The sequence below is a fragment of the Neofelis nebulosa genome, chromosome 7 (assembly GCF_028018385.1).
Source record: "Neofelis nebulosa isolate mNeoNeb1 chromosome 7, mNeoNeb1.pri, whole genome shotgun sequence".
NCBI classification, from domain to species: domain Eukaryota; kingdom Metazoa; phylum Chordata; class Mammalia; order Carnivora; family Felidae; genus Neofelis; species Neofelis nebulosa.
Genome location: NC_080788.1, coordinates 80025414 through 80038733, shown reverse-complemented (window position 1 = coordinate 80038733; position 13320 = coordinate 80025414). Strand labels below are relative to the sequence as shown.

Sequence of the window (13320 nt, the reverse complement as noted above, 5' to 3'; positions counted from 1 at the left end):
TCACATTTGAATGGAAAATAAGCTTAGGAATTTTACACATCTTTGAATTCTAGTGACATCAACAGTTACAAATCAAGTTTCTTCCCTGCCTTATTTGGGATGTATGCAAACTGAGTTAATATAGTTCGTCATTTTTCACTCAGGGAAATTTTATGACTTCATTTTCAGAAATGAACTCAAATTCAATTCTCCCTTGATTGAGTGACTAAGACAGTGACTTCACCATGGTATATTGTGGAGGAGAAAAAAATATCGATGAGTCACAGAAAGTTTTGATTAAAGCACAGATTTTATTCCACTTAGTGATTCATTTGTGACTTTTCTTTCTCTTTACTGCTTAAAGTGTCTCATTCCCCCTCACTCAAAGCAAGGAGAACAGGGGCTGAAAAAATATGAATGTCTTCTCTCTTCGCTGTAAAAAAGGCAGAGAGGTCAGGATCGTAGAGGAGAGGTTTCCCTAAATGGGTTCTATCCCAGAGTTCTCAGGGTCTCCCTTTTTAAATAATGAAGCTAAGGTAATTATCATGTGGAAAATATCATTTTTTTTCAAGAATCTACAAGAGATCGATTACGGTAAAATCAGGGACAGAATTGGTGCTCTGCTTCTACTGATATTCTTGAGGTAATTACTGAGCTTGTTTCTGTGTGCAGACCAACCCTCCATCTTCTCTTCATGGTGTTATGGCAGCCTCCCTGCCTCACTGGCAACTGAGTTTGCTGATGTTGAGGTTATATCTGTGGGTGCATGTGTGGTGATGGTGGCAAACAATTCATAATAATTTTATTTAGATCAGTGAACAATTTTCTGCTATTTTGACACGGTCTTACCATACTTGGGAAAACATTGTCCCGAAGTAAATGGTCTAATTCATTTTTTCTAAGAGGATCAGACCTATTAAATTATATATAAAATGTAGAGGGTTTTTTTTTTATTCTGAGAAATAAGAGTTTAAGTAACTAGGATAGGCATATAATTTTCGGTTTTATATCACATGATATGATTATATGGTGGAAATATTGTATTTAAGAATGTCAGGGAGAAATGGGCTTGGCAAGCACCATGAGGTTCTTCTGAGGATTTTGAAGCTGTCTTTTGCATTATAAAAAGGAAGAAGATAAAAACGCCTCTGATTGGTCCTCAGGTCATGCTAACAATTAGAAAACGGAATGCATGAAAACTCAACTTTTTTTTCATTCACTCATGTAACAAATATACCAAATACCTTCTCTGTTTTCTGTGAATGATATATTGTTCTGGACTACATGTTAAAAAGCAGATAGGCAAAGTTACCGATATTCTTTGAAGTTGTGTGATTTCTTAAGAAATCACAAATACCTAAGAGAAAATGTAATTGAAAAGAATAAGCTTTATTTCTATTTGTTATATGATAGCATTTCATAATTATAGTCACTAAACTAATATCACTAAACTAATAAAATCTAACCAAATAACAGCATTTTGGGTGGCATAAAAAATAGCATCTAGGAATAGATACAGAAATATGTAAATGAACTAAACTCAACTGTATGCTAATTGGCCAGCACACCTCCCATTTAACCAACAGTGAGTTATTCCACAAGTATCTGGAAATCAAATGGTGACTGTATAGGTGTAAATGCATTTCTACATTAATTCTCCAATAATAGATAATCTCTAACAAACAGAAACTTGGAAAATAAACAAGTATAAGGGCAGGAAGGATATTGTGTTTGTGATTTTAATAAGTACGATGTTTTTTGTGTTTAGATGCTGTGGAATTTCATCAATCACACAAAGTATAACAAAAGTAAACTTTGACTAAATTTTCCTACACACACTGAGCTTTTGGTGTCACTACAAAGAAATTATTCTAAGGGCAAATATCTACTATGTCTGTTTTATTAAAAAGCATTTTTTTGTTTTTTTGCCCACAGTAACTGCATTATCAATTCAAAGTACGTCATGTCTTTATTCATATGCATTTCCCTGTTTTGCATATATCTATATTTATATAATATATATATACCCATGTATGTATATTTATTTTTTCTACAGTTTTATAATAATACAACATTTCCATCAAGAGTATAAAGAAATAATTGGGATGCATTAAAATATATGACGATTAGTGAAATCATGATTCTTCCATGTAAAAATCTACACAATATTCATAGATCATAGAACTAAAATGGTTCTTAGAGGTGATTTTAATAAAATCTAATTTGTAGAAATCTTCAATTAAGCAACTGGTACACTATCACATGATTAGCTATATCTACTTTCAAAAAAATTGTATATAGTGTTTTTTAACTTTATATGGCACATAAAGCACTCACATGTAGAAAGAAGAAAATTTCTGATACTGAAATTCAATGTTGTTTCCAAGATGAGCTATTACTAAAACACTGGACAACTAATGACAAAGTCATAGACTTCTCTCGTGTTTATTTTTAAGTTTTATCCTCACGGGTATCATAGATTTATAGGACTCCATAAGTGTATAAAGTGTATGTCCTAATGGCTTATTTGTTACGTTAAAAAATGAAATTTTACTTCAAAATAAATAATACGGTTTTCAGATATAAAAAAACCATCAGTCACAGATCACAGGCATGAAAATGGAAATGTTCTTTTTGTACTTAACTCTTCCTGTAAAACTCTTCTACTTTTCATGTTGTAATCCACAAAACAGAATCCAGAGAGAGCGTCCAAATAGCATTGTCAATGTGAATTATTGAGAGTTGATGGCAAAAAAATGAAAATCATCTTACTAGGGCTGGAATTATTGAAGAATTTTGTCTCTCTTGTTGCTTATTCATAATTTTGACCACCTCTTTATGACCACTTTTTGTTCTGATGATTTTAGTAATTCTAACTTCTTACACAGGCTCTCCTTTGGAAATTAGAAAAATACTGTTGCAGGCATCAAGGTTACTAATATTCATTTCATTCATATATATGGAGTCATGTAAAAGTTCACTGCGATATCTACATTATGAATAAGCATGGTAACAAATGTGGGCCTTGGTTAAAGATCAGGGTAAAATTCTCTCCTCGTAGGTCCATTGTAGATGGACTTTTGTTTCGTGTACCTGGTACATTGAAAGCATTTGTAGCAGTAGGTAATGACTATTGGTGCTTGGATCATACAGAAATTTGAAAGTATCGTGTGGTTTTGAAATGGCACTTGCATGGTGACAAGAAAACTAAAAATTGTATTTACTCTCAAATTGCTTAAATATCAAGGGCAAATTGGTTGGCAGATGACATAACGAATGTTAATTCCAGGCCTCTCTTCTCCCTTCCAAGCCAGAATTTTCAGTGATTGGAGGTCTTAAGGAGGATGGAATAGTTCAGTCAATAGTTATACCCTATCCCTAGCAGTTAGACACGAATTATATCTTATAATAGAAGTAACTCTTTGGACGAGGATTGTAAGAAAATGAACATTTATTCAAATAAGTGTTGGAAATAATATTTGTTTTGTTTGTGAGGATCCCATAGATTTTGACACTTCTTCCTATATTGGCTTAAGTGTAAAATATTGGCACTTAAATGGTATTCTCATATTAAGTCTGAAAACATTGTCTCTTTGCTTAGACAAATACCTTTAAAAGAGGGTAATTAGTGACCAGTGGCTAAGAAGACCTCTGTGTTGAGAGGTTATGCTAAGCCTCTTGAAGATTCTCCATGTAAACAAGACAGACCACATCACTCATTATCCCTCCTTTGTTTACTTAGAAAAAGGTTCAAACTATTTAATGAGAGGATTACCCATACTTCAACTCTATTGAAAAAGATTAATTGATATTTTCCTGTTGGTGGTTTCACCACTTGCATTTGGCTTCCACTCTCCTATTGTTACTGATGCTGTGATCAACAGAGCAAAGTTGCTCAAAGGTTATCCAAATTTCACAGCTTAACGTTATTCAAACTAATTATATTTTTTCCCTGTCCCTTAGACCTTGAGTTCCAAGGACTGTTAATTTATCATTCGCAGAGACTATGTTTTAAACTTTACTTGTCTGAACTGAAAATTTTATGACTAAATTCTGGCTATTATTGGACGATTTTGCTGACTATGTTACAGATGAAGTACAGCACCTACTCAAAATAGAATATTAAAACATAGAGCCAAATTTCTGTGTAAACCTAAACATTATGAATTTTTTACACTAAAATGTATATAGGAGATTTTGAAAGATAATTTCAATATCTTACCGTCATCTAGGGAGCACTATATATATTTTTTAAAAATCCCACCATTTCGAGATACAATGCTATGAGAGAAATCCTTACAAATTTTCCCCCCAAAATGTGTGTATTATGGACATATGGCTGCATATTTGGATAACACCATTTGCATTTTTCAAACTTGCATTTTTTTTAAAGCACTAGCTTGGCTTTTGCTGTCAGAATGGCAAACTGCTAGTGTATTCATCTAAAATTCCTAGTTTAACTCTTTGTCACTTTAGCATTTTATGTAATGCTAATATGTTCACCTTTTCTTAAAAAAGTAACCTAATATGTTGGAGGCAGTAAAATAAGAAAGACTTTTCAAACCATAAAGTTTAATAATAGGAGGAGTCACATCATCGTGTGAAAAAAAAAAGGATAGTGTCAAAATTTGATCTTAGAAAAAATGCTTCTGAAAATTACTAGGGGAAAAGAAAGCATGTTAAAATGATTTTACTTCAGATTAATTCCTTGGAAGGATTTGCAGTTTTTATGGTTTTCTAGGGTTATTTTGCAAAAGCAGTTTTAGTTCCTGAACATTTCAACATAACACACTAGAATATGGAACCCTAAAAAGAATAATGTTGAGAAAATAAAGATTACAAGGACCCCAGCATTAGTAATTTATGAGATCACACTTCCAAGTTTTCACTTGCTCTAAGCTTTCAAACATACATCCTTAAAATTCTTAAATTTCTTTATACCATCCATAAATTTCTTTGTGATGTAGTGTTAAAAATGAGGCATACTGTACGCGTGGCCTGCCACAGCATTTGAAGATGTGCTTATTACTTCCATGTCCCCCAGACCCCAAGGAGCAATTTTATTCAAGGGAAATCAGGTACTCACTGTATGGCTGAATAATTTACCTGTCTTACATAATTTATACATACCAAAAATTATGTTATCTATAGAACATGTTTTGACTCCTAGATTAAATTTTATATAAATTATACTTTCAAATCAACATTACCAATAATCTTTTATTCCCAGATAACCACTCTAAAGGTCTATGTTACATTTTCTATATATGTTAAAATACGTACTATTTTAAATTTTGCAATATTGTGCGTATATTTGGACATATTGCAGACATATTTGGACATATTGTGGACATATTTGGAATATTTCAGTTTTTCTCTTAATTGACATACTATATGGCTACTTATATTCCCAAGCCACTTCAATCTGCTTCTTTCAAATTATGTTTTTGCAATGTGTTTATCTAATTATTACTTATTTATTAGTTTCAGCAGAAGTATTTAATTAATTAGCATCTGATGTAAAAATGAAAGTAAATACCAGCACGTAAATGATGCTGCTGAAAAGGTACAAATTTTTTTGGTCGGAACACTGGCAAATGTAGTTAACCTTATTGATTTACTTGACTACATTAAAATAACATAATAAAAACTATTTCACCACAAGACATTATAATCTGACCACTGTGTCTGCTATTTCGCCTTCAGAACTTAAATGCATAGCCTAACATCGAACACATTGATTCTTTTAAATAGTCATACTCTAATAAATATGACATTATCACTCCAAGTTCAGTTGGGTTAGGTGATTAGAGAGTAGGGATGTAATCAGAGGAGGTGCTTTGAAAGATAATCTTTATTCTCCTCCTTTGAAACACACAGAGAGGGGGACAGTGGAACAGCAGTAACTGCTGAACTGGCTGTTACATAATCTGTGCTAAGCGATGAAGTACTGATACTTAAAAAGTGATCATCTGTCCCTTTAAATACTGGGGATGTCAGTACACGTATATTTTTAGTCGCTATTGCTTAGATCGTTCTTCGAGCTAATTTTTAAGAAATTTTTAAGAGTACATAAGAAAAATATCTCTAAGGATTCTTTATTCAATCACTGAACACTTATTTTCATTATTCAATATGTGGCAGACAAAATAGCAGGAACCAGGTAAACAAAGATGAATTAGAGGTGATTCTAGCTCCTAGTCTAAGGCTAAAGTACTTATTTTAAGATCATTAGCACAAATTGTTACCTATTCACATGGAATTCGGAAAGAAAATTAAGGTCAAAACAGACTGATAGGACTAATACAAGTTTCCAGTAGTTTGGCCGCCCATGAGATCTTCACCCGAGTTTCAACATTATTGCAAAGGAACAGAGAACCACAAGCCACTGTTGGAAGATGATAAAATATAATCATATTCTAATAATATATTTTAAAACAAAATGTACTTAATCCAGCTATTAAAAGGCATAACTTAAACAGAAGGAACACAAGACTTAAACAAAGCAGAAGACAGCTGTCCAGAAATTATCAATTGCTAAAGCACACAGATTGTGATTAAATTTTAATGCAGCTTTTAAGCAAAGATTTCGCTTATCAGAGAGAAAGAATCCCACAGAAAATATTGTTATTGATTTCATCATTTTAGATGTAACTGATCCTTTAAGTAATTTTTATTGCTTTCAATACTACTTTTTAAAGTGACTGCTTATCCTGGGCAAACCATTAGATGGTATGTTCATTTAAAATTCTAAACCCAATGCATAAATTGTTCTCCAGTGCACTCAAAGTCACATCTGTTGAAAACAAAACACAGCATTCAACCCTTTGAATAAAAACAAAACATAACTGTAGAATAGCTGGATAGTCAAATCATGTAAATTAAATGGCATTGAAAATGATATTTTGTATTGATTTTGTTTCAGGGAACTCAGTCTTTGGAATTAAAATATATTGATTACCTTTTATGTAACCCAAATTAACAATAAAGTAACTGGATCTGCTAGAGCATCACACTAGTTTTAGACTCAGGGAATAGGGAATAAGAATACATTTTCCTTTTTTTTTTTTAACAAATAAAATGCAGCATCGGCTCTCTGCATGAAGCACATTTATTATTTTATCAATAAAATCAATTATTAAAAACGAGAAATCACTATAGTCATACTTTATATTCTAAGGGACCATAATTGTTTAGCCATGTGTGAGATCGTTAAGGTCAAAAAAAGCACCTTTCGTTAAAAATTTCAGAAATAAGTATACATTTAGTTATATAATTAGTTATATGCCTTCATTTATTAATTCAGTAAGTATATACTGAATGCTAAGTACCAGACAGCAAGCAAGGCTCCAATATGTAGGCACTATGTATATATGTTCTCAAAATAAATGAGCCTGTATGGACTTGTGTGGAAGGAATAAGTATTAACTCAGTATTTTTTTTCTAATGCATATTGTCAAGCAGTTTATTAATTACTCAATCTGAAGTCAACCAAAAGATCTGTATAATATAGTGTCTCCTTAAAAGACTTTCAATTTTCCTATTTAGAAGGATGGGACATACCTTTTACGCCAAATGGGTTTTAATATAGCAAAAACATATGGTCTAAGTTGTAGTAACTATCCTGCTTTGATATTTTTTAAATTCACATTTTATTACCCTACTTACACTTGCAGCTATTAAATAAGTATTTTTGATTGATTGGATTAATATTGGTCCGATTGGTTATTGGCAATATAGAAGAGCCAAACAGAGTAAACTATTCCTATGTGTCCCAAACATCTGAAGATATAGATAGATATAGTTATATAGATACTGATATAGATATAAATATGAGATAATTGGTTGAATTTTTCACTTTTTAACTGTGTGATAATTAGTCCAACTGTTAGTAAATCAAAGAACATTGTTTCCATATGCTTATTTATTTCCTCATTTAACACAGGTCTAAGAAATTATACAATCTTGTATGGACATACACAGAGCTAGAAGATTTCATCTTCCAGACAAACAGTATCTGTGTCATTTACCCCTACAGTTAGTATTTTCTGAGTATTTTAAGGTCAATAAGATGTTTTAATTTGTTGATGATTAACTGAATTCTCAATTCCAAAAAAATCATTTTGCTTACTGATTAACCCACATTGATCAAGTCACATAAAGCGCTTGGACAGTCTAACACAGACCACAATCCAAAAGCCATGTCTTAGTTATATTGGTTGGTTGGTTGGTTGGTTGGTTGGTTGATTGGAGTGGGAAGGGCACTTGAGAATATTTTTTTTAGTAATATCTCTAATTTTGAGTAAAAAAAAAGCAATCTAGTCTGAAGTTTCTTCAAAAACTAAGTTCTTGGTTTATATCACTTGTCACTGACATAAATAATTATTATTACCGGGGCAGGGGTGGTGGTGCCTGGGTAGCTCAGTCAGTTAGGCACCCAACTCTTGCTTTCAGCTCAGGTCATGATCTCACAGTTCATGAGTTTGAGCACTGTATCAGGCTCTGTACAGTTTGTGCACAGCCAGCTTAGGATTCCCTCTCTCCCCTCTTTCTTTCTGCCAATCTCTCTCAAAATAAATAAACTTAGAAAATAATTATCACCAAGGATCTTAGGTGTTTTGGATTTTCTAATAATTATAATGATATAGCATGCGTCTTCATTTAGTATTTTATAGGGAGAAATGGTTCTTATTTGAACCTTGGAAATCCCAAAGTCAAGCTTTTTATGTCATAAATATATAGCCAGTTCAATTAGAGACAATATTTATCACTTAGACTAACATCCTTCTAAACATCTGAAACTTCAAAAATACCATTATACTCATTTGGAATATCTAAATTGTTTGCCAAAACTCCCTCTCTGAGTTACATAATGTTGAAAATACCTGTTTAACTAAATCATACAAAGCTCTTAATCAAATATAGGACCAATTACGTCTGTTACTTAGAGAGATCTGCAAGGACCTCTTGTATAACAAAGTGTCTGGTTCAGTGTCTCTGTACTCTCCTGTGACTAAGTAGAATACCTGTAATTCCCAGGGGGTGATAACAACTAGATGGCGGGTGGCACACCAGGTCATTCTCCATGGCCTACCAACATTCCATCACTTAGAATTCACGTTTTCATAGTTACTTGCCTAATCTACTTTTGAAGTAAGAGCACCAAATATTGGTTTCCACAACATTTCTGTAACCAGAAGAAATTGAGACCTCTTATTTCTCCAAAATGAACAGAATCCACTGTGGCTTCTCTTTTTTTTTGACCAAACTTTGAATGTTAAGGAGACAAATGAATGTTCAAAATAGATCAGCAAGTTTAAATTTTCAAGGTATTTCAAGTTATCAGTCATCTCATCTCTTTTTTTTTTTGCCTTACCAAGTATTTTTCAGTATCATTTCTTAGAAAATTGTATGTTTCAGTACCATTTGTTAAACTTAGGATCCTAATTTCCTTTTTATTTATGCAAAAACACCTTTTCATTTCTGCTTTACCTAAGTGAGATAGTCATTTGTATTATTGTTTTAATTAAACTGAAGTCATTTTTGCCTTAGATTTAATTTAAAACAAATACATACACACATTCTTGATGGTAGTTGTGAGACACAAACCAAGAGAAGTAGAATTAGATAATTTCTTGATTGCTAATTAAATAAAACCCCAAAACAGACACCAACTATTCTCTGCTTAAAGAAAAAGATAAAAGAAACCTCAGCAGATCATAAATCCTTGTTGTCTGTTGTTCTTGAATTGAATGCTTTAATAGAAAAGATGGCTCTTCAAGTTTTCTTTCTGTTGAGTGTAGTATTGGCGTAAGTAAAAACTGAGGTGTTGTTTTCTGCCTTCCTGTCAACACAATCAACCTACCTAGGATGAATCACGACTCATGACCCCATGGTCCTCTTGAGCTCCAGGATGAAAATGTGGGAGATAAAATGAAAGGACTTGGTGGTACCATCATTCAGCTATTTTCCCCTTCCTGGTCATTGTATCTTTCTCTTGAGTTGATTTTCATTACATGAACTATATAAGTTGAACTCCATATCATTTGGTAAGGCCTTGCTATCAACAATAACAATGACGTGTAACACTTTGGGATAACATTTATGTGTTACGTGCTGTACTGGTACTAATTCATTTTAGCCTCAAAACTTACAAGTTGTCCTCTTGTGACTTCATTCCCGTTTCTGGGAAGTAAATGATGTGCCTTCATTCACCATGTGATGTTTCCAATTTCAAAACTACATGGTTAATTCTCAAGGGGTGAAATTTATTAGAAGCCACAGAGTAGCCTTTTGAGCGTGAATTTGGGAATTAGATATATTTGTGTAAGAATCTCTATGCCATTGTTCCTTCCATGAACTGTAGCAACTCATTTATCCTTCCTATGTCTCAACTACCTCATATGAGAAATGGGCTGGAAAATATCTTTTGAGATTATTGAGAGAATTTAATGTGATAATACACTGAAAGCACTTAGCACTGTGTCTTTCATGGGGTTAAACACTGAATATTACTAATAAACATGATGGCACGAAATGGCAAAACTATATGACATTCTATATTTTATCCTAACCCTCTTCACATTTACACTTGTTTTCATTCATGGGGGATTACCTGCCAGGAGAAATGAAACTGATAGCTTGAAAGGAAGTCACACCCTTCAGAGTGGCCCAGAGCAAAACTAGAATACCGTCAGATGTTAAGAAATTAATGTATAGACATGTCGCAGTTTTCAAGCTGTCAGTTTGAAGTTTAACATCTCCCCAATGACATTAGTGCAGTCGTTCAGCCAAGAGTTTTAATACATTTTTTTTGCTATTCTCTTCCCTTTTCTTTTCTTTTTTTGTTTTGTTTTTGTTTTTGTTTTTGTTTTGTTGGTACCTGGCATTACCTTTCCTGTCCTTGTGAAGACCTCCATTTGGAGAGCAGGTGGAGATCTTTTTCACCAATCCTTTTATGCCTTTTAGATTTATGGAGGTTTTCTTTTTCCTCTTCCCTAAATTCCATTAGTTTGCAGATTTTCTACAAACTATTTTAAGAGTTACTAATATCATTTTTGTATATCTTTCAGGAAGGATTTGAGTAGGCATAATTGTGGGGTGTTTTTGTTTTTTGTTTTTGTTATTTGGACCTTAATCTTTTTCCCTTTCCCTCGTTACAAAGAGTATGGAAAAACAGAGGGTCTGAGCTTTTAAATAGGATTGAATGCATCTTTGAAAGCTAATACTTTATATTGTGATAAATGATAGTGCTCTTTAAAATTGGATGTGTTATGTTGTAAATAAGGTTAAACACAAAGAATCAAGGTTTTAGGAATCCCAGGGTCTTGTTACACTAATCTCAAGTCAGATACTGCTTTATGAGAGAGCACAGTAGTTTAATGGGCATTTATTGATTTATATTAAATTATAACTTTGGAGACAGTAACTTGCAAACTTAAAACAGTCATATGATATTATGAATTACATCTTCTGTACATTAAGAGATCTTAAAGCAAGGAAACCAAAGATAGAAAATATTGGTTCACATTTCAAACCACAGTAAGTGTGAATATAGCCTCAATTTAATAAAAATGTATGATGCAACTTTCCGTGGGTTAAATGTCTTACAATTGCCTTTGGAATGGGCACTTGTTTTCCCATTATTGGTCACTTTAATTGACTTACACTCTAGTTTTCTCATTTAAAGATCACTTTATAGTCCTGGGTGCTCTTCATCTGAGTGATATGTTCTACTCCTGCCTGGTCCAACAACACAACAGTTTACATATTTCTGAATTTGATCCGAAAACTGATTTAAAAATCCATATGGGCAATCCAATTTATCTGAAAATATATACACACAAGTCTGCTCAGAGGTGGCTAAAATAAAATAAATTTCATTTTAGGAGACAGGAAGGAAGCCGAGACAAGACAGTGAAGATTCTGAAGTAAATGGGTACTTGCTTTGACCAAGATCGAAACCCACCTCTCCCCAGAGAATGTTAGAAGAGGGTATGGAAGACAAGCATTGGAAAAGTAGAATGTTTGTGCTTTTCTTTCTGGTGAACTGCATTAAATATTCAGCAAAAGGGGGGGGGGATCAGTTTACATTACTCTTCTTGTTTCTCATGTATCGACTGACAGGTGCTGTAAACATACATAGACAAACATGGTCCTATGCTTGCAGTGCTCCGGTGACTGAGGGAAGACTGAGTATTTAATCTCCCAAAGTGATCACACTGAGGACTTAGCAGACACACTACGCTGAGATTGAAGAAGAGGCTGTAAATTTTCTATTTTCTACAAAACTATAGGAGCTTGCTTTTCAACTCTGATTCTCAAGAAAATCTACTCAGAGAGATGGTTTTGTTCTGGCAATAAGTTCCTAGGGTAGAGCAATTTTCTTTTGATTCTGAGGACTTAACTGAAACCTTTACTAATACTTTTGAAATAACAGTAGCAGGAAGAACCCAAGAGGCACCTTCATCTTCTGTCTGTCTTGCTTTGCTGGAGGTAAACCACCAATCCACATGCCTTTGATTTCACTAAGGGTAGAACTTCAGCAATCGGGGAGAAAGAACTGACCTTGGCTTTGAGACCAGAACCAGTATTTAAAACATTTACTCTTTCATGCTTTAGAGATGTCATGGTAAATAAATTATAACTGTTTATGCGGAAGACTAAGAGGCTCCTTTTTCTGCATCATAGGCAGCGATTTGGCTGAGATCGTATCATTCTGTGATACTATCACAACTACCTTTTTTCTCACTTGAATTGTACTTTTGGCTGTCATTTGCGCTTTTGAATAAAGGTTTACATTAGTGGAAGATATCATAATAGCCTAGCTCCTTTTCTTGAGTTGATATACAAATCAAAAAGAAAGGATAAGGCCAAGACTCCCTTTGTCCTTGGAAAAATATGCCATCTGCATTTAGCTTATGATATTCAGCTGGGAACAAAATTCTAGCATAAGGAAGTCGTTAATACAACCCTCAAGTTACACTGTAAATTCAAAGTACTTTAAATGCCTTATAATAGTCAAAGCCAGTAAAATCGACCCTGTATATTTTTATTTCATCTCTGTTGGATCATATGATATTTAATAATTGGTTCTGGCACCTCGTTGCAAATTATTATAACTTTGAGATTCAACAGTCCTATTGAACATATGGGCAGCACAGCCTCAGAACATATATACGATACAGCCTCACGAGAGGACCTTCTGTCTTGTTTTCCTTAGCTTGGAAGGGTCAGGTAAATTTTGTTGTGTCGTCATGTGCTAAGATTCCTCAATCTCTGTTTTGCAGGGTAAATGCTTAATGGAACTGATTTTTTTTTCCTCCTTAACCGTGAACACTT

At 33.4% G+C, this 13320-nt stretch overlaps 1 long non-coding RNA gene across 2 annotated transcripts in view; it reads left to right on the top strand.

Moving 5' to 3' along the window:
• Positions 1-12792, top strand: part of LOC131517046 (uncharacterized) — a 140161-nt gene extending 127369 nt beyond the window's left edge. For both annotated transcript variants that reach the window (XR_009264356.1, XR_009264358.1), the window contains one exon: positions 11868-12792. This is a non-coding gene — a long non-coding RNA (uncharacterized LOC131517046). The remainder of the gene's footprint in view (positions 1-11867) is intronic.
• Positions 12793-13320: the final 528 nt, after the last annotated feature.